General features: G+C 45.8%; 1 protein-coding gene across 2 annotated transcripts in view; it reads right to left on the bottom strand.

The window, feature by feature from the left end:
- LOC139760512 (normal mucosa of esophagus-specific gene 1 protein-like) overlaps nucleotides 1–23,265 on the bottom strand; it is a 686,022-nt gene that overhangs the window by 96,383 nt on the left and 566,374 nt on the right. The gene's annotated exons all lie outside the window — the stretch shown is intronic.

Here is a 23,265-nt window from a genome sequence, read left to right as displayed (position 1 = left end):
TCCAGGAATATACAGTCCACGCATTCATCTCTTTGATCACTGTGTCACAGAAGTCTAAGAGATATGCAATGAGACACAGACAGACAGACAGACAGACAGACAGACAGGTAGGTAGACAGATAGATAGATAGATAGATAGATAGATAGATAGATAGATAGATAGAGAGAGAGAGAGAGAGAGAGAGAGAGAGAGAGAGAGAGAGAGAGAGAGAGAGAGAGAGAGAGAGAGACTTTCGTCACGGTTCAAATTTAATGAGGTAGAAATACCTCACATTCCATCCATCATAAATAGCCGCCAGATATTAGTCAAAGACTTCATGAATTCTCTCCTCCCCTGCTGCTCTCTCTCTCTCTCTCTCTCTCTCTCTCTCTCTCTCTCTCTCTCTCTCTCTCTCTCTCTCTCTCTCTCTCTCTCTCTCTCTCTCTCTCGTTTACCATTTCTCCCTCCCTGCCTCCACCTACTTCCCTCACGGACTCCACCTTCCTCATCCTCTTGTTCACCTTCCGTCCTGCCTTGACATGGCTGCACCAGGTCGTATTACCGGCTGTCCTACCCTCTCCTCTGCCATACTCACTCCACCCTCACTACTGCTCTCATCTTTCCCTTTATCCTCTGCTCATGTCCCCCTTTCTCTCTCCCCTCCTACAGTCACTCTTCCCTCACCTACTTCTCTCTTCTCTATCCACTCTAAACGTCCCTGTTTCTCTTACCATGCCTTGGTTTTCTCTCCTCAGCTATTCATCATCACCCATCTCTGCTTGGTTCTCATCTTCTAAAGGAATTTCGTTGGGCAAACCTCTTAGTTTTGTCTTCAGTTCGTTCCTCACCCTCATACCCCACCTTCCCTTAGTTCCTCCAGCCCTTACCCCACCTTCTTCTAGTTTCTCTACCCACTCATCTCCCTTCCCTTAGTATCTCCACGCCTCACCCGCTATTCCCTTCATTTCCCCCATCTTCAACCATCCCTTCACTTTTCCACCGCCTCTCCCCTACCATCATCCCTTAGTTCCTCTACATCTTCGTCCCCATCTCTCCCCTAGTTCTCCCTCGTCCCATCATCACATCCCAAGTCTTCCCGTTATTCCTCTAGATCCCTCTTCCTCCACACTGCTCCTCCCGCGTGCATTTCTTGTTAGGGTGGTAAATCCACGGGTCGTCTCCACTTAATATCAACGATCAAAAGAGGAACGTCGCCAGTAAGGTGTGACGACGACTTCCTCCTGAGAGGTGGGTGAGGACGACTAAACCCCGACGAGTCGGACAGACGGCAGGAGGCGCGGCAAGGTTTAGGGAAGTGAGAAGGATAGCAAGAGGTGCGGCGAGGGAGGAAGAGACAAATGTTATGGCTGAGGAAGGATGCGAGTGGAGGATACGAGAAAGATAAAGATGGGAAGCTTTAGTCGAGAAGAAAATGGAATCAGGGTTCTAGACTCCCTTGAGGAGGGGGATAGATTAGACAAGTAAGGAGACGCGAGGTAAGGTGATGTCTCGGGGAGGCAGGGAGGCGCAGCACCTGATTTTCAGGGACGGAGGGAGATTGACAAGAGCACCTGATCGTCGGGACGGAGGGATGATTGGCAGGAACACCTGACCGTCATGGACGCAGGAAGGGCTGACACGAACGCGAGAAGACAGGATGGTGGTGAAGGGGTGAGGCTAGACTGCGTGGGTCTCACCGAAATATGGAGAGAGGGAGGGAAGGAGGGAGGGAGGGAGGAAAGGAGGGCCAAGTTAATAGGGACGGAGGAGACAGAGGGACCAGATGAAAGGGGAGAGAGATAGTTGGGGGAGGGAGCAGTAGGACCGAGCTCGATTCAATGCTAATAGTGAAGGTCCTAGATACGTAAAGAATACACCAGGGGTCAGTCACACTTAGGGGTGTCACGTACTTGCTCAGCATCTCCTCAGACATGACCAAACACTCCTACTCGGCCAGCGCCTCCTACACAGGTATGCACTTGGCCAGCACCACCCAAACTGGCATACACTTGGCCATCACCCTCCCACACAGCCACACAACCATGCACGTCAACACAGTCATGAACTTATATTCGTGTATACCAAGAGCCATCTGCACAATCGACCATGTGTGTTCATGATAACCACTAAACCAACCAAATACACTCCCAGGTTCGCATGCTCACACACAATATATATATATATATATATATATATATATATATATATATATATATATATATATATATATGTGTGTGTGTGTGTGTGTGTGTATATATACACATGAAAGCGCACTTCCATAGAGCATACAAATCTCGAACAGCCAGGCTCGAACCCGGGACCTCCTGCGTGGCAGGCGGGAGCACTACCACTAGGCTCTGATCGCCCATAAATAGGAAAATGACTATTCGAATACTATGAAATCGAACACTCTTAGTCTCACACTGGTGAGCAACGGGGTCTAGACCGGTCGAATCCCATCAGGCTCACACAACCAGCAGATAGCATTTTACGGAACGTAACTGATCCAGTCCTAGTTATGTTGCAGGTATCAGAATTATCAAAAATGATATACCTGGCTTAGATTAGGGACGTAATGGATTACCAAATATCAGCTTTGGTCATATATAACAGCAAAGGTATTAACAGACTCGTAAAAATGCGAAACGTCCATACAATTTCCCTCTCTACCTAGTTTATAAGGTAAAGGGAATGATCAATGTCACTGCATACATCCTCGCATTAATAAACTATCCGGCATTTATCTGTTTAGTTTGAACTTGGTAAGCTAAAGTAAACTTTGAATTATTGATATCCATTATGTGATATTCAACTACTGATAAAGTTTTTGTAATAATGAATTATTACTTCATTTACTAACTTAATTTATTATAGCAATTCATAAATTTCTACAATATAACTGACATAGTATTTTCTCATCATCTATACAAGAATGGCAATGAGACATAACAAACACCTCTGATTGATGTCATATCTGGTCGAGGATGTCTCACTGGAATGTGTGAGTCTGGAGGAAACGGTGGCTGAGACAGCAAGAGAGACCAGGCATCGCTCGTTCCACTGTTAATCGATGTGTAGACAGGTGGCGGTCAGAGAAGTCAATGGACACTCGACCACGCCATGGACGACCGCCACTAGCCATGAGGACGCTGCCGCCACCAAGGCAGCTCGTGAGAGGCCAATGTCGTCGGCAAAGCAGTTGACCTAAGACATGCAGCTGATCACTCAACCCCTCATCATCCCTTTGACGATTTCATGTCACTGATTTTCACGGTTCCAGAGGCAGAGGGCAGACTTGGGTGATTCAAATAAAGTCGCTCAGTTAGGCTACGCTCTAGTTCAACAGTTGACGTCGAGTACTGGAAGTTAAGTGATATTCCCAGATCAAAGTACTTTTATATCTTTAGGAGTTGGGGCAAGACAATGCTTGAGGACAAGAATCACCAGATACCTCCCTCTCTCAGCACATCACCGAGAGGGAGCCGAGTGGATGATGATTGACCACGGCGCGCTGGGCATGGATGTATGACTCTGGACCAAGTGAACTTGGTGATCAATGATGATCGACTGGACTGTGAAGAAAAATGTCGGATTATGGAAAGCGTCTTGTTGTTCTCTGTACGAGCTATGGCTATCCCTGCCCTTGACACAATCAAGATCCCGCAAGACCGGAGTCCAGTGCACCTGAACATGATAGTGAGAGTTTCAAACACATCCTGAAGTGGAGGTAATTAACAGGCCCAACATAGGTGGTGACCTATGCCCATGGAAGCTATTGCGTAAACGGTGTGGCGAGATATCCAACGTCGGCCGTTTATGTATGGAAACTGGATCGGGTGACCGGGAGGACAGATGCTGTGGGAGGTTGGAGCAGTCACAGAAAATGGTGTATGACTGAAGGAATCTTTCTTAACTTGTATATCATTTCAAAACATTTTATTATGACAATATTATTCAGTTGACTTCGATGAACAGAATTTATACCAAGCCACAAAGTGCGTCATCTACCATCTGCCTACATCATAAAGTCTTGTGTGGACAGTGAGTCGAAAGTTCATGGCAGCAAAATCGATGAACAATTTAGCAAAAATGAAAACACCTGTTTACACAGACATACTCTATAATGTATGCGAAAGTTCTGATGACTATTTTGGTTTGTCGTTATTTGTGCGTGAGCATGAATTCTACTTTTCCACACTGGTCAATGGGAGAGGCGGACACGTCACTCTGTAAACAACTGAGCCATTTGTGATGTGAATCATATCCTCAGGTTAACACAGATGGATGCGATCAGGAGTAGCCTTGAATGAGCTTATATGCCTAGAGTAGTTTACTCTTTGGAGGGTGTCTATACCGTTGCTTCGTGGTGTGAGGTACACCTGACCACCCTCCCAGAGAAGCTCTGAGCAGGTGCAAAATATGGTGCCTGTGCTGGTAATATACTGACCAATGATGAGTGTAGTGAAAGCACTGAACATAAGGAAATATTGCATGCTAAAGCAATTCGGGAAAAAAAAATATGAAAATTTTGCAACATAGTGAATGGTGGAGCGTGCGACTGAAATATGGTTACGTGAAGATATTGGTGAACAACGTATAGTGCTGGTAAAAGACTTTTGTAAATTACAACATTCAGACATCATATATATATATATATATATATATATATATATATATATATATATATATATATATATATATATATATATATATATATATCATACACCGAGCGTTGTTTGGCAATCATGTTTCTTGTGGTGCCAAGTTATGTTAGACTCTGAGGGTTCGGGCCAGTCTTTAGGTTATCATAAGAACACAAGAATGGAAGAAAACTGTACATGGCCTGTTGGTCCATGCCAGGAAGTTCTTAACAGATCTAGACTATCAACGCCTATGATAATTTTGAATACCTGTATTAGATCACGTCTTAACCTTCTCTTTTCTAATCTAAACAGATTCAAGTCGTTTAATCTGATCTCGTGGTATTTGTTTCTCATACATTCAACCTCTTCTTTCGTTCACCCGATACGGCATCCTATATATCGAATTGGGTAAACGAAAGGCCGGTGGTGGATATCTCGCCATACCGTTTGCGCCATAGCTTCAGTACCCTGGCGACTCCTTAATTCTACCTCCTGCTCCCAATATATAGTAGCCGATAAGTTTACGATGGGGCCTAAAACGACTCACAATCCTGTTCGTGTGCACTGGGCTCCAGGCAGATAACGTTCGTATGGTGGCCTTTCTTTTAGGATCCCATTCTCATTGCTGTTTACTTCCCTCACGACCTTAGCAACATCTACAAAGACATTCAGCTTATCGGTAACTCTGTCTGTGTGTATGTGAAGTTTAGTATGAGTGGGTGTGATTACTATATGTGTGTTAAGTCGAGAGTTCTTGAGACAGGGTAACTCGTGTTGTCCTGTCTTCTAACCATGTATTCATGTACTATGTCGTTATTGTTTGTGTGTGTGTGTGTGTGTGTGTGTGTGTGTGTGTGTGTGTGTGTGTGTGTGTGTGTGAGTGTGTGAAACTGTCCGTGTCTGTGAGTGTATTTGTGTCAGCTATATATAAAATAGTGTTCGTGTGTATGTAAGAACGTGTGCATGTCTATGTCTGTGCGTAAGTGTGTGAATATGTGTGTGTGTGTGTGTGTGTGTGTGTGTGTGTGTGTGTGTGTGTGTGTGTGTGTGTGCTGCATTTGTGCGCAAAAAACAATGTCCAGTCATGAGCTACAAGAGTCCTGACCAAGACTGAGGGACACATGGGCGGGACTAAAGGGAGGAGAAGGAAGAGGAGATGAGGGGAAATAGGAATTAAATGAAGGGGAATAACTAGCAGAAGCAGAGGGGAGGAGGAAAATTCTGGGGAATAAAAAGGGATAAGAGAAGGAGGGGATTGAGAGGAGATGGACCTGAATAAAGTTGGACGAAGCATCAATTAAAGAGCATGGGAAGGAAAGAGCCATGAAGGGAAGACGTTATGGTAAGCACAATACAGACCCCAGGGGTTTTACCGGCCACAAGCCAGCAGTCGCATCAACCTCCAAAACTGTTCAACCACACAACACCGCAAATCAGTTCGACTAAAAAAAAAAGAAAAAAAAATACACCGCGAGACGTTATCGCTGACGGGTACGTCCCTCTGTGCACACCCGAGCGGGGCACATGTGAAGCTATCATGGTGCAATCAGTGTGTCATCTGCAGGCTTCAGAATATACAGAGTGTGACAGTGGCACATCGATCATGAATTTGAAAAAAAAAATTGATACTGAAACTAGGACACAGTAAACGTCTGTAAGGAACATGGAACACATGTAACACATGAAACACTGAAACAGAAAACCGAACATCACTGAAACCCGTCAAAATACATGAAATAAAAGAAAAAAAACGTAAAATGCGAAAACAAGTCCAGATTGGGTAGGGTTTGAAGGGAGGACATGAACTGCTCGTAGAAAAACACGACAAATACAGACAAAAGCAGTTCGTAAACACCAAAAACAATCTAAAAGAAGCAGGAAAAAAAATCATCCTATCCAGTGAAGCATCGAAAACACACAAAAGTCCCTAGCTATATTGATGGTTGGCTCAGGGAGGAGCTGGAGTCTGTCTCTCTCGTTGTATATCACTCGTGTGGCACTCGGCCCTGATGGAAAGGCGCCACACTGCTCCTCTCGACTGCCACATGGATAACCCAAGGGTGTCGGTGGGTGTGTTCATCACATGGGTGAGAGGAACAAGACCTACTTGATACAGGGCGTGGGTGGTACAGGGTGATACAAGGTGAGGGTGACTCAAAGCATGGATGTGCAAGGTGCAGCAGACAATGACACTAGGAATATTAGTAAAGGGTGCGAACCAGCTGAACGGTGGGGTATCAGAGCATTATCTGTGATATGGGACAATGCTTCTCTGTTAGGGTGTGGCTGGAGGTGTGGGACACGGATCCTGATGACTCAGGGCATGATGGATCGTTCTGGGGCACTGGCAGCCTCCTAGGACACGGGTGGTGGTGGCGGCAGCCTGTGACCTGGGGAGTGGGAGGTGGCACTGGGTGTAGGTGATCATCTTAGGGCTTGGATCATAGGCCAAGAGCTTCTACGCCACTCGTCTGCGTTGCCCTTAGGAAGGGAGGCCTTTTGTTAGGGGTGTGGGCGTTAGAGGTCTTGGGATGGTGGCTTGGGCTCGAGGTGAAGGCGTGGGGGTTCGGGGTGGGTGGAGGAAGTTGGGCGATGGAGGGTGGGCGTGGGTGGTGATGGTGACGGTGAGGGACGCGGGCGACGGTACTGTCCCGACCGAGCAGTACTCGAGTCTCTACTGCTGTGACAGGACAATATCCCCGCCCTGTCCGGAGCCTGGCGGACCTAATACCGGCCCGCTACCCTGACGCTAACACCTCGACTCTCTCCTTCCTCTCCCACCTTCCCTTCTCTGCCTCGGCATCACATGAGACCTATGACAAGACCTACTTGCTAAGCCTTCCCATACCTCCCCCCTCCCCCAAAGAAACAGCTATGACCTCGTCGCTCAGCCTGCAATAACCCACTAACTACACAGTTAGTTATACAATTATTGACAACAAGCTTGCACTTCACCTTACTATCTGTGTCAGTATGAGGTTATCCCATGACTACTTAAACATACAATCTTTGTTCTATGACACGAATAGTACAGCAAGAAACAGGAAGGTAGTGAACAGTTCACATGTTGTGGCGATGTCTGTTCAGTGATGAATCGCATTTCATCTCTCTCTCTCTCTCTCTCTCTCTCTCTGCTGTCTGTTCAAACCTATCCCTCCCATTTCTTGTCCTAACTATTCTGGATCCTAGAGAGTGTTGGAGAGTTACTTTCAATACAGCCACGTTAATGTTCTGTAGTGATACCGTCACTGCTTGATTAAGGTAAACTAACAACAGGATAACAGGCGGTTCATCTTGAAGATTGTATGTGACCTACACAAATGTATGATTAGTCAATAAAAGACTAGAAAAGCCTTACCTGAGGATATTCTGGGGCCCGCTCACTATCTACTTATCACCATCATTGACCTATTCCTTGGCTTATCGTCCCAGCATGTACTAATCATTCCCTTCCTGAATGAAAGACAGTTCTATTCTCTACAATCCTATCTGAGCTCAGCTGGTTGGAATGAACGCAAGCCTCAGTCACTATATTAAGTTCAAAAGAAATCCCACTGACATTGAGAAAATCAAATCACTTCAACCTTTTGAACATGAAAGGACTATTTCTCTCCTGCTATTTCAGTTCACAGCTGCTGAAATAGCGAAATGGGTATATCAGGCCTTGATATCTCCTGAATCTACCTTTGACATGGCTTAATAAGGCTCAGGGAACATCTCTAGAGAATTCTTACCATTCAGAACCACTGAGTTTACAGGCGCGATTTCTTTATGATGGTAGGTAAGCTGGCTGACAGTGTCAGACTTGTGATATACAATGCAGTTCGACATAAGCCTCAACTTCGAGGCGTTCTTCCTGCCCTCGACTGCCACATCTCACCACAGACGTAGGCTATAAAGTTTGGTCAACAGCTCAAGAATGCTGGTGGCTTGTATTAAACTGCTGGGGTACTGTGGCTGGCCTGTCCCCTGTCTTCAAGTGTCTCTGCTCTCTGTAAGGTTTCCACTACTCGTTCCGGCACAGAGGCTGGTTATGTTGTACTTCTAGTAGTTTTACAGACCACAGTACGAGCTAGTTTAATCAATGGCGGCTGTACAGTATCTATCATTCACAGCATTTTCCCTGATCCATACTGCGTTGTGACTTCATATAGTCTCTGCACAACCACTTCCAACCATCGCTCAGAGCGAAGCGCTGGGAACGATACAAGCGCTTGTAGCACACTCGGCAGTGTTGTGTGTGGTGGGCCCATCCTGAGCAGGTCGCCTTCACACTCTCCTCTGAGAGAACGGTGTCCACCAAGCTCAACCCCTTGAGCACGACGACACGACCCTTTGCCATGAACGTGAACTTCGACCCGACCCTTAAGGTCATCCTAAAGGTTACCTCATCCTACTCAAGGGTCGTGCCGTTGTGCTAAAGCGCCGTGCCATCTTGCTCATGTGTCGTCGAACCGTCGGGCTCAATGGACTACACACAGACACACTTCCGACACGTCTCCAGTATTTGCATCGTGGAATAACATGGCGCTGTCTAAAGATTCCCGGGACGAAACTTATCTTCATCTTATACCTGTTGACTGGTGACTGTGATTTACAGGTCTCAGGACGTGATCTCTGCCATGATCCCAATATTTCGTACAGGCTGGGACGCGCTATAGCTCACTACGAGACACACACAGAGAGCAGGACAACTCAGGAAGTAAGACGACACACAAAGACCAACACAAAGACGCGAGACAAAAGCTTGGTGGTGTAAGCAGAATAAAAGACAATGAAACATCTTATAGTTATTATTACAAATGGCATTGTAGAGGTGGATGCGATTATGCAAGACGTCATTCGTTTAGTTGCTCAAATATAACAACATTACTCTTATGTGGAAAACCGTTTCCGTGTTCTACATGACAAGACACCTGCACACTACCTACTCATTACTTCCTCCCGATACCTACTACACTGGATGGTAGCAGGTTCTGCTGCACAGATGTGGCACGGGCGATGCGCAAGTCACTCGTGCAGGCTTGGCAGAGCGCCTGCACGCACAAGGCCTCCCTTCTAACACCCCGACACAACATCCTTATCATTACCACGATAACTTTCTGACGCAAACTCCCTCTCGCGTAACACGAGTTTCCTCCCGTAATTCAAATCGGAGATATTTTGAGTGTAGACCGTAACTCCTGTGGTGTAACATGGGTCATACAGACGGAGGCCATGTGGTGAGGGAGGGTGGTCATGGGAGAGAGAGAGAGAGAGAGAGAGAGAGAGAGAGAGAGAGAGAGAGAGAGAGAGAGAGAGAGAGAGAGAGAGAGAGAGAGAGAGAGAGAGTCAGGATGGTAGTACACATCCCACCACCCAATCAGTGGGACGGTGTAGCTAGCCAGGTATATCCCATCCATTGAGGGAAGCCGGCCAGGTATGTCCATAACTGGGATTAGGGAAGGTAGCCAGGTATGTCCCATCAGTGGAGTAAGAGGAGGGAGAGGACATCAGTCGGGGATGTAGCGGGCCACTGGACGGCCGTGTTAACACGTCCATTGCTTTGTCGGCCTCGGCGTCCCTCGCCCTGTGGCCTACATTCGCAAACACCCCGTGATATGCCCTCCATTCGGACTCAGTCAGAAGCTTAGTCCTCGTACATGTACAGCTGGGGAGGCAGGGAAGGTAATGCATGGCGGGGCAGGGGTGATCCTCCCTGCTCCACATCCAGTATTGATCAAACTGTTAGTTATGTTGCTTTTGAGGTTAAGAGCGCTACTCATCCTACTTACTGTGCTCAGGACTTGTATGATCGCTGTAGGATGTACTTTCTAATGGTAACTCGGAGACTGACAGACAAGACGGGCGGAGAACAGGGACAGACGGAGTCAAAGAATCGGAGTGTTACAGAGAGTGGAATGGGATACAAAACGGTACAACACGGTCAAAATGCTACCATTCCCTTCTCGTCTGAACTCCCTCCGCCCGCTCCTCAGCACTGAAGCGGAGCAGGCTACCTGGTCCATCCCACCTTACCTGTACCGGGCCAGCCCACCTGTACCGACTCAACTCATCTGCACTGGGCCAGGCTCAGGCTGAAGCCAGCCAGGTGCAGGAAACCCCACGGGGAGGCAGGACCTCACCTGCCGCCTTTGTAACTCACACTTCACTGACCACCTTAGATCTTACCAGGTGATCCTTGACTTTACTCGCATCTTTTCGTGTAATCCTTGACTTTACTAAATCTTATCAGGTGATCTTGGCTTTACTTATGTATTATCAGGTGAGCCTTGAATTCAATTATAACTATCTTGTCATGTGATCCTTAACTTCACTTGTATCTTATCAGGCGATCCTTAACTTTCGTAACATCTTACATAGGATGCCATCAAGTGATTTTTCTGGGACAGTATCAAGTGATCTGTGAACATAAACACAATGACCCACAACCACGGAACCCATCAGCAGTGATTACCTGCATCACTTCATATGAAATACTTCCCGGCGTAAAACATGTCGGATCATCCACCTTGAAATATACCAGATGGTCCGCTTCTTTACTCAAAATAAGTCAGGCGATCCATTTCCTCATCCAAAACAAGTGCAGCATGTCATTACCTCTGAACACATCCAGATACCAAATACCTTGGAACTCGTCTAGTAAGACACTGCAGTGGGACGCATACAAACCCTTGAAATGCTTTCGTTAATCTAGTACTATGGAAGACGGTAACTGACCCACTACCTTGTGTAACAACTGGTGATCCAGTTGGCAAAATGTGATCCATCGTCACGGAACTTCTATGGTGATCCAGCACTTTGGAAAACATCAGATGATCCGTTACCGTGGAAGATAGTGATCCGATAGCTCGGTGCACGTCTGGTCTGAAAGCGAGAAGTGATCCACTGACAGCACACAAGATGACCTTCTTCCTTACTCAGAATATATCCCATGATCCATTTTCCTACTTACAAACACAGCATGATTCCCTGCACCATGAACATCATATCCAGTGACCCACGTCTTACTCGGACCTTCACTTCTTGAGCACGACAATATGATGACCCTTGGGCGTGATGGCCTGGCCTTTGACGTGACCCTTATGGGTCAGGTCAGAGGCCAGGGCGGCAAACCCAAGGATCGTACCGTCCTGCTCGAGGGCGGCACCACCCTGCTCTAGGATCGTTCCGCCCTCCTCCAGGGGTTAACAGGGTAACATCCGTTTGTGTAACTATAAATACTTCAGTTATCCTCACTCACCCAGTCTTCCTTATCTCTCGAACGCGTCGACATACCCTTTATTCCGTAGTATGACGACGCCATTACTCATCCCCGTCTCTAATTCATTCGTTCAACAATTCTAGCGCGAACACAAGGACGTCGTCATCTCTCGCGCACTATCGTTTATTACAGAAATTCCTAAAGGCATTTACTGCACTCAGCAAACGCGGCCGCTGACCCAAAAGCCTAACAGGATTCTTGTGTTTATTTGATGACGCTCACGGGTTAAAGGTGACCTCAAACTTCGCCGTGACAACGACTTTAACTTAATCTAAAAGCCAGCATCAACCAATGCTGAGATTCAGCAGTTTAACAACTATACCAGAGTGCTCCTAAACCCACTACTAAATGTGGAGCTTCAGGGGTTTGAATAATAAAAGAGGAAACAGCCGGCCGGCCAGCCCGCCCGCCCGCTTCTGGATGTGGACTTTCTTCAACAGCACAGAATGAGGGAGAAGGTCTTCCCGAGGCTAGACCCTCCCAGACCACTGAATAACTCATGGGATGAAAATGTCACCTCCGTCAGTAGCTCTTGATGGCAGCACACCTGCGTCGGGGATCACGTGTGACTTTCTGCAGTTGTGCGGGGCACACTTACGTCTGGCGCTGAGGCTCTGTCACGAGGCTTCTTTGTTCGTGTGTCTCACCTGACTCGCGCAACTCAATACTTACCATCTGCCCGACCCTCGTGCACCAGCCGCCGCGTCTAGTCCGTACACTACACATGTAACATATCTGATGAATTCAAAAGCTACTCAGCGGCTTCCTATGAATTACCTGACGTCTTAGTATCTCGTGGAGATTACATCAAAAGCCACCTTATTCCTACCCTCCAGCTTCTTCCCGTATCCATTTCAGCCAAGTGGATGAGTCCGTTCGACGTCTTTTTTTTTTTCTTTTTTTTTTTACTGTCGTGTCAGAAGCCTTCGTAAATCATCGACATCAAAGTGCTCAGATTTCACTCTACATCTCCCCGGTAGCCTGAGGGAGCAGCTAGTTGACTGTTAGGACGAGATGAGCGAGTTATCGACCGGAAGCTGCGTGGTGCCTATAAATATCTCATCGTAACATTTACGGAGGTTCACCGGGCGGCGGCGCCACGCCCGCCTGGCGATGGGGCGGAAGGACTCAACGGTAAGCTTCTGTAACGCTTCCAGGCTCCTGTGGTCATGACGATGTCCCCTTACCCGAGCAGGTTACCCGTAACTTCAGACGAGTCTTCCTCTCCCCCGCCACTTCCCTTAACAAAAACAGAGCAGCAACAACAATGACCGTCACCATGTCCTTACTCTCCCCACAAGTACTTCTTTAACCATTAGTCTCCCCGCAAGTACTTCTTCAACCATTAGTCTCCCCGCAAGTACTTCTTTCCCCCCAATACAATCGCACATATGATCCATGAACCTCTCTTATACTACAGCACCCGTTGTCATAATGTCATAGCCTTCATATAAAGGTATTACACCATATATGATAAAGTAAGAAATCATCTGTATTACATAACTTTTGTCGATTTTGATATGGTAAGCATTATAATGAACAGTTTCGTGCACTACGAAGGCTGCCGACTTATTGGTTTGAAAATGCAATCAAGAGCATTTGATCTAAGTTTGAAAATGTAACTGAGCATTAGATTTAGAGTTTGAAGTACGTACGAATAAAAGGAAGCCAAATTATTTCATGGTAAATGCCAAGGGCAATGTAAGCTCACAATTACATTTTGCCATCCCGAAAGTTAAATTATATAGCAGCAAATAATAATATGCCTTTGTAATCTATTGGGTTTCTACTGGGTACAGAATATATATATCTACATGACGCAAAGGACTTTTTATCTTGATTAATAGCTTCTCCAGGAAAAAGGTTTAGGTTAATGGACCTTTGCATCAATATCTTAAAGTGTAAACTTTCAGGTAAATTTATACCTCATGAAGAAGTTGTCTCCTTCCACAGAGCTGTGAGAATCTGGGAGTCGCCTTCACTGATTTTCGCGCACTTTTGCTGTTTTGTTGCTGGAAACTTCCAGAACGATACCAAGTTATCTTGTGGAGAAATCTCGGGAGTTTGCGTGTGTGAGGCCACTTTCGGGAGGGACGCAGAAAATGCATGTGTTCCCAATGGCTACATCGACGTAAGTAATCCACTTCATTCGATTAATGTTCTCCAGCTTCTTCATGAGTTGGTGTTGATAGATAACGAGGTGTGTGTGTGAGTGTGTGTGTGTGTGTGTGTGTGTGTGTGTGTGTGTGTGTGTGTGTGTGCGCAAGAGAGAGAGAGAGAGAGAGAGAGAGAGAGAGAGAGAGAGAGAGAGAGAGAGAGAGAGAGAGAGAGAGAGAGAGAGAGAAGAGATTATATTTTATGTGCAGTGCAACCAGTGAGAAAGCAATCTTGTTACTTGCGAAAACTTGAGAACGGCTCGGTCGATCACATTTGAACTTGGTGAATACACGTATATCCCGAGCAAACTGCATCAAATTTGGTTCTCAAGTCGATCTACAGAGAAGCAGAATACAAGGCTTTCACCATTTAGTATTTATCATTGCGGGCAACATGTCTGGCTGGGTGGCTCGGTTGAATGGACTTTGGGCCAGGCAATTACTACGGTCATTAAGACCGTTAACGTCAATCACCAGTGTAAATATCTTGAAACACCTACTTTAGGTGTTTCAGATCACGATTCTAAACGCCATCATTCACGTTCTCTCTGTATGCATCGCAAAGGGCCGCAAGCACAGTGGGAGTGGACGTGTTCTTAGAATGATCCGGAACACATGAGGAACGTGTTGAAGTTCTTCGGCCTGGTTGGTGCAGCTCGACGTTAAGAGTCTTAATAACCCTGGTCGTCGATAGACCTAAAGCTCCAATAACCGACCAACGTGCCTGTATGGCCCTAACGGGCCAGTTGAATGGATGGATGTTGGACTTTAATGGCCAGCGGCCTACATTATGTCCAAAGGGCGTAGTAGTTTCCAAGAAGTATACACTAATATTTAAGGTTTTAGATTTATGTCCAATTTTCTACGGTAACTTTCATAGTTGGAAAGTTTCAGAGATTCGTAAATATAACTTTAGTGGCATTTGCACAAAAAGTTCGCAGAGAAAAGATCTTGGTCACTTACTGCGGTAACACTCAGTAAACAGGCCTCAGCCAATCACGGCCAAAGGAACAAGAGGGAAAATGTGCGCCAATCACGTTCCTCGATACGAATTACTGTCCGTTACCATGACAACTGGGGCGTCGCTTCGCCTCCGCGTCTTAGAAACTCATTACGACTACTTATCTCTGGATTATCGCAAACAGCCTGAGCTACGAACCTGCTCATGTGCACGCAGGGGAAAATTCTGGACGTCCCGATACGAGGGAGAGGATAATGGCATGAGATTACTGATGCTTCTGTTATAGTGAATATGGACCAGTAATATTTTGACTGATTAGTATCCATCTATCTATCTATCTGTATGTCTATCTATGAGAGGGATGTCCTCATACTACTGATATTCTAATCTATTTTGTCACCGCCTCTTCTCTTTTGCCCTCAGGACTCGATGACTTTCACTGCAGAGAATCTACAAGCACGACTGGTGTTACACAGGCGAAGAGAGAGAAAATATAGATGGAGGAAATATATTCACTGAAAATGTCTTAACACAACATATTTTGTCTATCTACTCTGGTTCGCTTTTATCGCTTCGCATACGTCATAAACTTTACCAATACTCTGTTTTTCCTGCTGTCAAATGTACTGTGCATATCATCGATTTGATTTGTCATTTCATACCATTGACACCTCACAGAAGAACTGCCATTCTTAGAGGCGATTAAGCTTCGAAAAGAAAAGGAAAAAAAAAAGGAAAAGGAATCCCTCTATGTACACTTCGACCATCAGGCCATCACCGCCTGTCACAATTACGCGAGACCATCACCGCCTGACGCAATTACGCGAGACCATCACTGACTGACGCAATTACGCGAGACCATTATCGCATGAAAGCGGGACACCACAGTCTGCTAATCACGAGGGCACACGTCTTCCTGTTCCTTGACCTGTCACTCGCAGCCTTAGTGCCCTCAGAGTCACCCTACAGTATCCTCGTATCGCCCTACCTGCGAACAGTGACCCCGTCCGACTGTCAACAGAGAGCGTTCCAAATATAACTTGAGCCGAGCACATTTTCATTACGTATGACTGAACAGAAAATAGACTGAACTTTTATTCAGCAGTACGTCATGGCCATATATCAAAAACTAATTGTCCGCACGCCAGAAAATATCTGTTGACGACATCAACACCAGCGCGAGGCCAACATTACGTATAGATTTTCGTAGTTACGACGTGCTAAACTTCCCCTCCGGAACACACCGAGTTAAACGTAAGTACAGACATCAGAGGCTGAAGTTGGCTATTAGCCAGGGGAGTCAAGACGTTGTTAATCACAGGTTCGACCACTTGTTCCTCGGCTAATTGACCCCTGAGGGCTTTCATTCAATCCTTTGAGTACCGCGTAATGGCTTAACATCTTCAGTAAGATCATCTCACACCGAGAATATGGAGGTTCAGCCACCTGGTATGAGGAGCAAATTTCATTCCTTGGCTAAGATAACTTGACTTCAGTATAGGAACAGTGAAATCGGGCGTCACGATTCCCAAGGATTAAAGACATTTTCCTTTTGGTATTGCAGTGGCAGCCTGCATTATATGGGACAGCCAGATGACAGAGGATATGATGGTTTGTGACGACGAGATTATCTGTTGGAGGACTACACAAGAAACTAGATAACAGGACACTTGAGAGTCCATGACGAGGTCTTCTGCTGGAGGAGAGCACTTGGGTTAATCAGATAACAAATCAAAAGACCTGATAGTCTATGACGAGGTTTTCTGCTGAAGGACAGTACACGAGAAACCCAGATAACGGAAGACCTAAAGGTCTATGACGAGGTTATCTGCTGAAGGACAGTACACGAGAAAGCCAGATAACGGAAGACCTAAAGGTCTATGACGAGGTTATCTGCTGGACGACCTCACATGGTAAGACCAAACAACAGAAGACATGGTGGTCTGTAACGAAGTTATCTGGGAAAACCAGACGACCTGAAGGTCTATGACGAGGAGAGTATCAGTAACCTAAATAAGAAAGGCTGGTGAAGCGGACAGGGACATATGGACCAAGCATGAGTGAAGTAGACGACAATGCTGAGGTGATCACTGTGTCCCAGGCGATCCTCGGTGTTGAGATCAAGATTAGAGGCACAGGTACTGCAATCATGATCTCAGGCACTGAGATAATGATCACAAAGGAACTCAAATCGTGATCCTAATTACTCAGAACATGATCACAGTCACAGATACCATAACAGCAATCAATGAAAAATGATCAGTCACTAATATCTTGATCATAATCACTGAGATCACGACTCCAATCACTGATATGATGATCAGAATCACTGAGATCACAACTCCAATCACTGATATGATTATGAGAATCACTGAGATCACAACTCCAATCACTGATATGATTATGAGAATCACTGAGATCAAAACTCCAATCACTGATATGATGATCAGAATCACTGAGATCACAACTCCAATCACTGATATGATTATGAGAATCACTGAGATCACAACTTCAATCACTGATATGATGATCAGAATCACTGAGATCATATGGTTGCCATCATCAACATCAGCATGACCAGTGAATCACCAACATCACGACCACAGCCAAGATCGTAACCATAGACAGTGAGGTCATGGTCACAGCCACGCTGGCCTTACCCCATTCACCAGGATCATATCCCAGGGAGAGTGAGACACAGTGACCAAGAACTGAACATCCCTCCTACCCCTGGAGCTCACACCTTCCTGCCGTGTCGTGAAATCCCTGCTAGGGGCCAGCACGTGAAGCCATGGTCTGGTGAGACCTGTTTCATGACCGACATTGCTTCCCCTCGCCTACAGGCGGGCTACGGATACAGAGACGCAACGACCACTGTATGTTGTACAGGCTACAGTCGTGTGCAATTGGCCAAGTTGTCACATTTCTATGCCCGAGGCATCTAGTTATAGCAATCATTCCCAACCTGAATTAACTGAAACGTGAGAGGGAATACAGAAATGATAAATAAAGCAGAGACGGAGAGAATAACCTTTGCATTTGCCCCTTTTCAAATCGGGTAAATCTAAGCTGCAGAGAGAGAGAGACTTAGTGGTGTAGGGAAAGAAACAGACATCACAACGGCCCACCTTGAGTGATTAATGTACGTGTTTCTGACCCATTATATTTACCGTGACTTCATGAGACATATGGAGGGCAAAGGCTGGTCCCTCTGACAATCTTTTCACGCTTTTGCCATCAAATATAAATAGAAAAAAAAAAAAAGATATATAAAAAAATCACACTCGCCACGCTCTAGCTAACAGCGTCAAAACATCAGTATTTCACGGGCAAATATTATCAGGCAACCAATTTTGCCGCGTTTGTTACGATCTCCCAAATAATTGAGCGGATTCCATTATATCATTCACGGTTCAGTTACACGCCAGTGGAATGGAAAGAAAAAAAAAAAAAAGAGGGTAGAATTAACAGTATTCTCACGTAATTCTATTATACTGTCGGTATCATTCTTTGGAGTAATCATTCTCATATTCCTTTTTACTTTACGAAATCTGGCGAGGCCGCTATTTGAGTCTAAGAACGTACTCGCGACGGGAAGGAATTTGTTAATGTGCGCGTTAGCATGGTGGTGTCCGGCACAAAGGACGCCATGATTTACAATTCTGAGACAACATCGACCAGCAGCGAGGACAGCCGGGCGTACGAGGGGCCAAGGAAGCGGAGGGAAATGGGGGGGAGGAGAGTGAGCCAAACAACCACAACTTCGACAACCCAAGAGGGAAACAACCAGACCCGCCGAGAGCCAATCACCGTAGCTGTCAAGCAATCATGACGTCAGGCTTTTGAGTCAACCATGACGGTTTTCAGCCAACTATGACAACTCTGAATTAAACCACAACGGCTGTGGTCAACCATGATGGCTGTGAACCATCCATGACGACTGTGAACCATCCTGGACGGCTGGCAACCAAACACAAAAGCAGCGAAGCAACCATAACGATCGTGAACTACCGACAACAGCCTGTCAACACCACCGTGGAATGATCATAACAACATAGAGTCAGCTACACCAGTCACAAACCAGCCGCAAGAATCGTGAACCATCCAGAGGCCGGACCTGAACCCACCACAGAGTGCGAAAACCATCGTGAACCCAACCACAACAATAGGGATCCAGCCATAACAAGCAGGAGTTAGCCACAGTCGTGAGTCATGAACCAATAACACAACCACCACCACGAACCAAAACCAACAGCATGACCACAACCATGAACCAAACCCAACATGACCACAACCAAGAACCAAACCCAACATGGCCACAACCAAGAACCAAACCCAACATGGCCACAACCAAGAACTAAACCCAACATGGTCACAACCAAGAACCAAACCCAACATGGCTATAACCACGAACCAAACCCAACATGGCCACAACCAAGAACCAAACCCAACACGGCCACAACCAAGAACCAAACCCAACATGGCCACAACCAAGAACCAAACCCAACATGGTCACAACCAAGAACCAAACCCAACATGGCTATAACCACGAACCAAACCCAACATGACCACAACCATGAACCAAACCCAACATGGCCACAACCAAGACCAAACCCAACATGGCTATAACCAAGAACCAAACCCAACATGGCCACAACCATGAACCAAAGCCAACAACACGACCACAACCATAAACCAACCCAACAACATGACCACAACCAAGAAGCAAAACATGACCACAACCACGAAGCAAAACCTACAACACGACCACAGCCACGAAGCAAAACCTACAACACGACCACAGCCGACGAAACCATCAGAGCGGCGGAGTGACATTCACCATTACAACGGGGGATTGACAAGGACGCACTTGCAATCTCGCAACCTCAAAGGAGGGCAACAAAGCGAGTTTTCTCTAATTTCGAGGAACTGCGTCTGGCTCCGTCGTGAGGTTATCAGGAATTCCAAGAAAAATGGCGAAGAAGCCATCACTAACGCCACAAAAATAAAACACCCTCGAACTCCAATGGATTATAGACATTTTTTTTTTACATTCGCTGAGAAAACCAACCATTCTATCAAAATAAAAGTTATTCGGTGAATAACACAATAAGGATTAAGCACTGCTGACCTTATGATCATGGTAACGTAAGTAAATCTATTCCTGGTAGATGCCTGTATCGCTGTCATGATTCAAGACTCGGGTGTATAAGACATCGTCGCTAATTTGGTACTGTTGTCCAGTGTTGATTATGTAGCAAAAATCCTGTCATCATGAGATTCATGGGTTCGTTTTACGGGGAAAAGAAAGACACGTCATTTTTTTTCACTCACCTGCGCCCTCACTCAACTCTGCTTAAGACAAAAGAAAAAAGACTGATTCCCAGATAATAACCACCATCATTAACTGAGGCACTTGTGTTCCACGTGGTTAATCGCGACGGACACGCGCTCGTCACAACACGAAGATCAACAGCGGCTCGTGCGGTGCTACGTACCTGGATCCCCTGCGGCTCGGCGGCACACCATGCACGAGGCCCTGGTGGCGTCAGCATCTCGTATGATGATGGTACCTGGGCCCAAGGCTGACGGCGGCTCCTTCGGCTGGGAGGGAGCGTCAGCAACTCGTGTGCTACGTGAGTGCAGTGAATAAGAGATGCCACCAGAATGACACCTTAATCAATACAAGGTGGGAGGTGAACAAGGGAGAGAGAGAGAGAGAGAGAGAGAGAGAGAGAGAGAGAGAGAGAGAGAGAGAGAGAGAGAGAGAGAGAGAGTGTGTGTGTGTGTGTGTGTGGAGGGGGAGGGGGGATGCTAGTATATTGTATTGGGAAGACAGGCTCCTCTCCTGCTGGGGCGGTATGGCGAGGTCCCAGTGCGCACTACTGGAGAGGGTTGAAAGGGCGGAAGGAGAGAGAGAGAGAGAGAGAGAGAGAGAGAGAGAGAGAGAGAGAGAGAGAGAGAGAGAGAGAGAGAGAGAGAGAGAGAGAGTGTGTTTACTTTCGTGTACCAACAACGAAACTTTACGAAAAAAAAAAGGCTTGGCTAGCACGTAGTACTCGTCATATGAACGTCCTAGAGGTAAGAATAACGAGTCGTGGGCGTCACGAGCTATCAAGTGTTATGTGTGACATGGAGATGGAATGTTAGGAACACACGTGTAGGTGAGGGAAGAAGAAATGGCAGGTGAGCAAGGAAGAAGTAAACTGTGCTTTCTCAAAGAACAAGAAATCTGGTCACATACATGCGCATAACAGCAACAAAATACAACAAAGAATAACCTCCTCCTAAGAATATAAGAGTCCAAACAATCATCATAATACCAACAAAACCACATGAAAAGTAAAACGAAGAGACTAAACAGTAACCCTTATATATATACACACACACAAACACTACGAAGACACCCACCCACACAGAAGCATGCCACAGGGTGAATCGACTCCACAGAAGGACCCAATCAACGCTCTCAACACCGCTTACATAACCGGCCCTAAAATGATCCCTGACAAATCGCCTTCAATATCAAGGTTCAGTGCGGTGTCAAATTTCCTTACGGGCAGGTGGTCTCTCTCAGGTAAGCTGACCTTCCCTCCTCTCCGATCCTGGGGTACTCTCCTCAAGGTTTCTCCCCCACTCCCTCTTTTCCGAAGGTAAAATATCTTTTTTCCTCGTGTAGGAGATTAACTGAGTTGTACTCGGGTGTACTCTGTACCTGGGGCATGATAAGTGAGAACAACTTAAACAGGATCACGCGGTGGTTTCCACGTAGATTTGGTCTTTTATCGTAATCCACCTCATCAACCTGGTCGGTATTCATCGAGTCAGATGGCAGGCTAAACCCTGGCACCAATTACCTTCCTCCTCTCCGTGTTTCCTATCTCACCCCTCCTCCGCGCCGTACTCCCCAAAAAACCCTGCAAAAGACGTCTCTCGAATTCTTCTGTTCCTGTGGACGCGTCCTTCTAGTCAGCGATCAAGAAGGATGTTCGAAACTATGTCCAGCCACCTGAAACCCTGTTGGTATTATCCCATGTGTTCCTCTCACTGTCTGTAATGTTTGTTAGTGTCATCATTATCATCAAATTCTACTTTCATTATGAGTTCATACTCATCTTGATATCATAACAATAACAATAACAACAACAACAACAACAATAATAATAATAATGATAATATTAATAATAATAATAGAAATAATAATAACAATGATGATAATAATGATGATAATAATAATAATAATAATGATAATAATAACAATAAAATAATAATGATAATAATAATAATAATAATAATAATAATAATAATAATAATAATAATATAACAATAATAATAATAATAATGATAATAATATAATGAATATCCTAAGCACATTTACAATCTACATCTTTCGTAGAGTCTATGAATCTTTGTTTTAGACTAAAAATGTCGACCATTTTAAGCTGATTCCTTTCATTAAAATAGATTTAAGCTACTTCTCAGTAAGCATGTAATCTTTTCTCACCGCTGTCAAATATTTACATTCCATTACTTTTAGGAACTAATGTTTCAAGTTCGTTAGCTAAGGAGAATCGACCACTGAAGCATTTACGGGTAAGGAATTACAGCACGTTTTCCTCGAGTAAAACTGTATCTATTTATTTTCTAACGTGAAACTAGTCTTTAACCCCCCCTTTTTTTTTCCAGTGAGTAAACTTTTAAGGTGCTGCGTCAGCACTAACCGGTTCTGAAGTTTCTTTCCCACCGTCCAGCGAGCATTTTCACCTCTCGTGAACACAACGGTGCGGTCTTCGAGAATGAGAGTATAACCGCCGAGGACGACCTTATCATCCTTTTAGATGATGGCATGACCTTTGACCTGACCCTTAAGAGGTTCAACTTCAAAGACCACGCCATTGTAACTAAGGGTCGCACCGCTATGTTCAGGGACAATAACCTTGTGCTCAAGGGTAGTACGAGCGTGCTTAAGGATCGTGCCATCGTGCTCAAGGGTCGCACCATGGCGCTCAAGGGTAGGACCATCGTGCTCAAGGGTCGTACCGTCGTGCTCAAGGGTCGCACCATGGCGCTCAAGGGTAGGACCATCGTGCTCAAGGGTTGTACCGTCGTGCTCAAGGGTTCAAAGGCAAGTGAAGCCAGGCGTAGCGAGCGTTGTGTTGGGGGCGAGGCAGGTGTGGCCGACCCACGGATCCATAAAGGGGAACCCAGCGATATTGTCACTGGTTTGGAAGAGCTACATGGCCCGCCAGTAATGAGGGAGG

Source organism: Panulirus ornatus, chromosome 37 (assembly GCF_036320965.1).
Source record: "Panulirus ornatus isolate Po-2019 chromosome 37, ASM3632096v1, whole genome shotgun sequence".
Classification (NCBI taxonomy): Eukaryota; Metazoa; Arthropoda; class Malacostraca; order Decapoda; family Palinuridae; genus Panulirus; species Panulirus ornatus.
The sequence above is the reverse complement of the archived record's forward strand: the minus strand, read 5'-3'. Positions and strand labels throughout refer to the sequence as shown.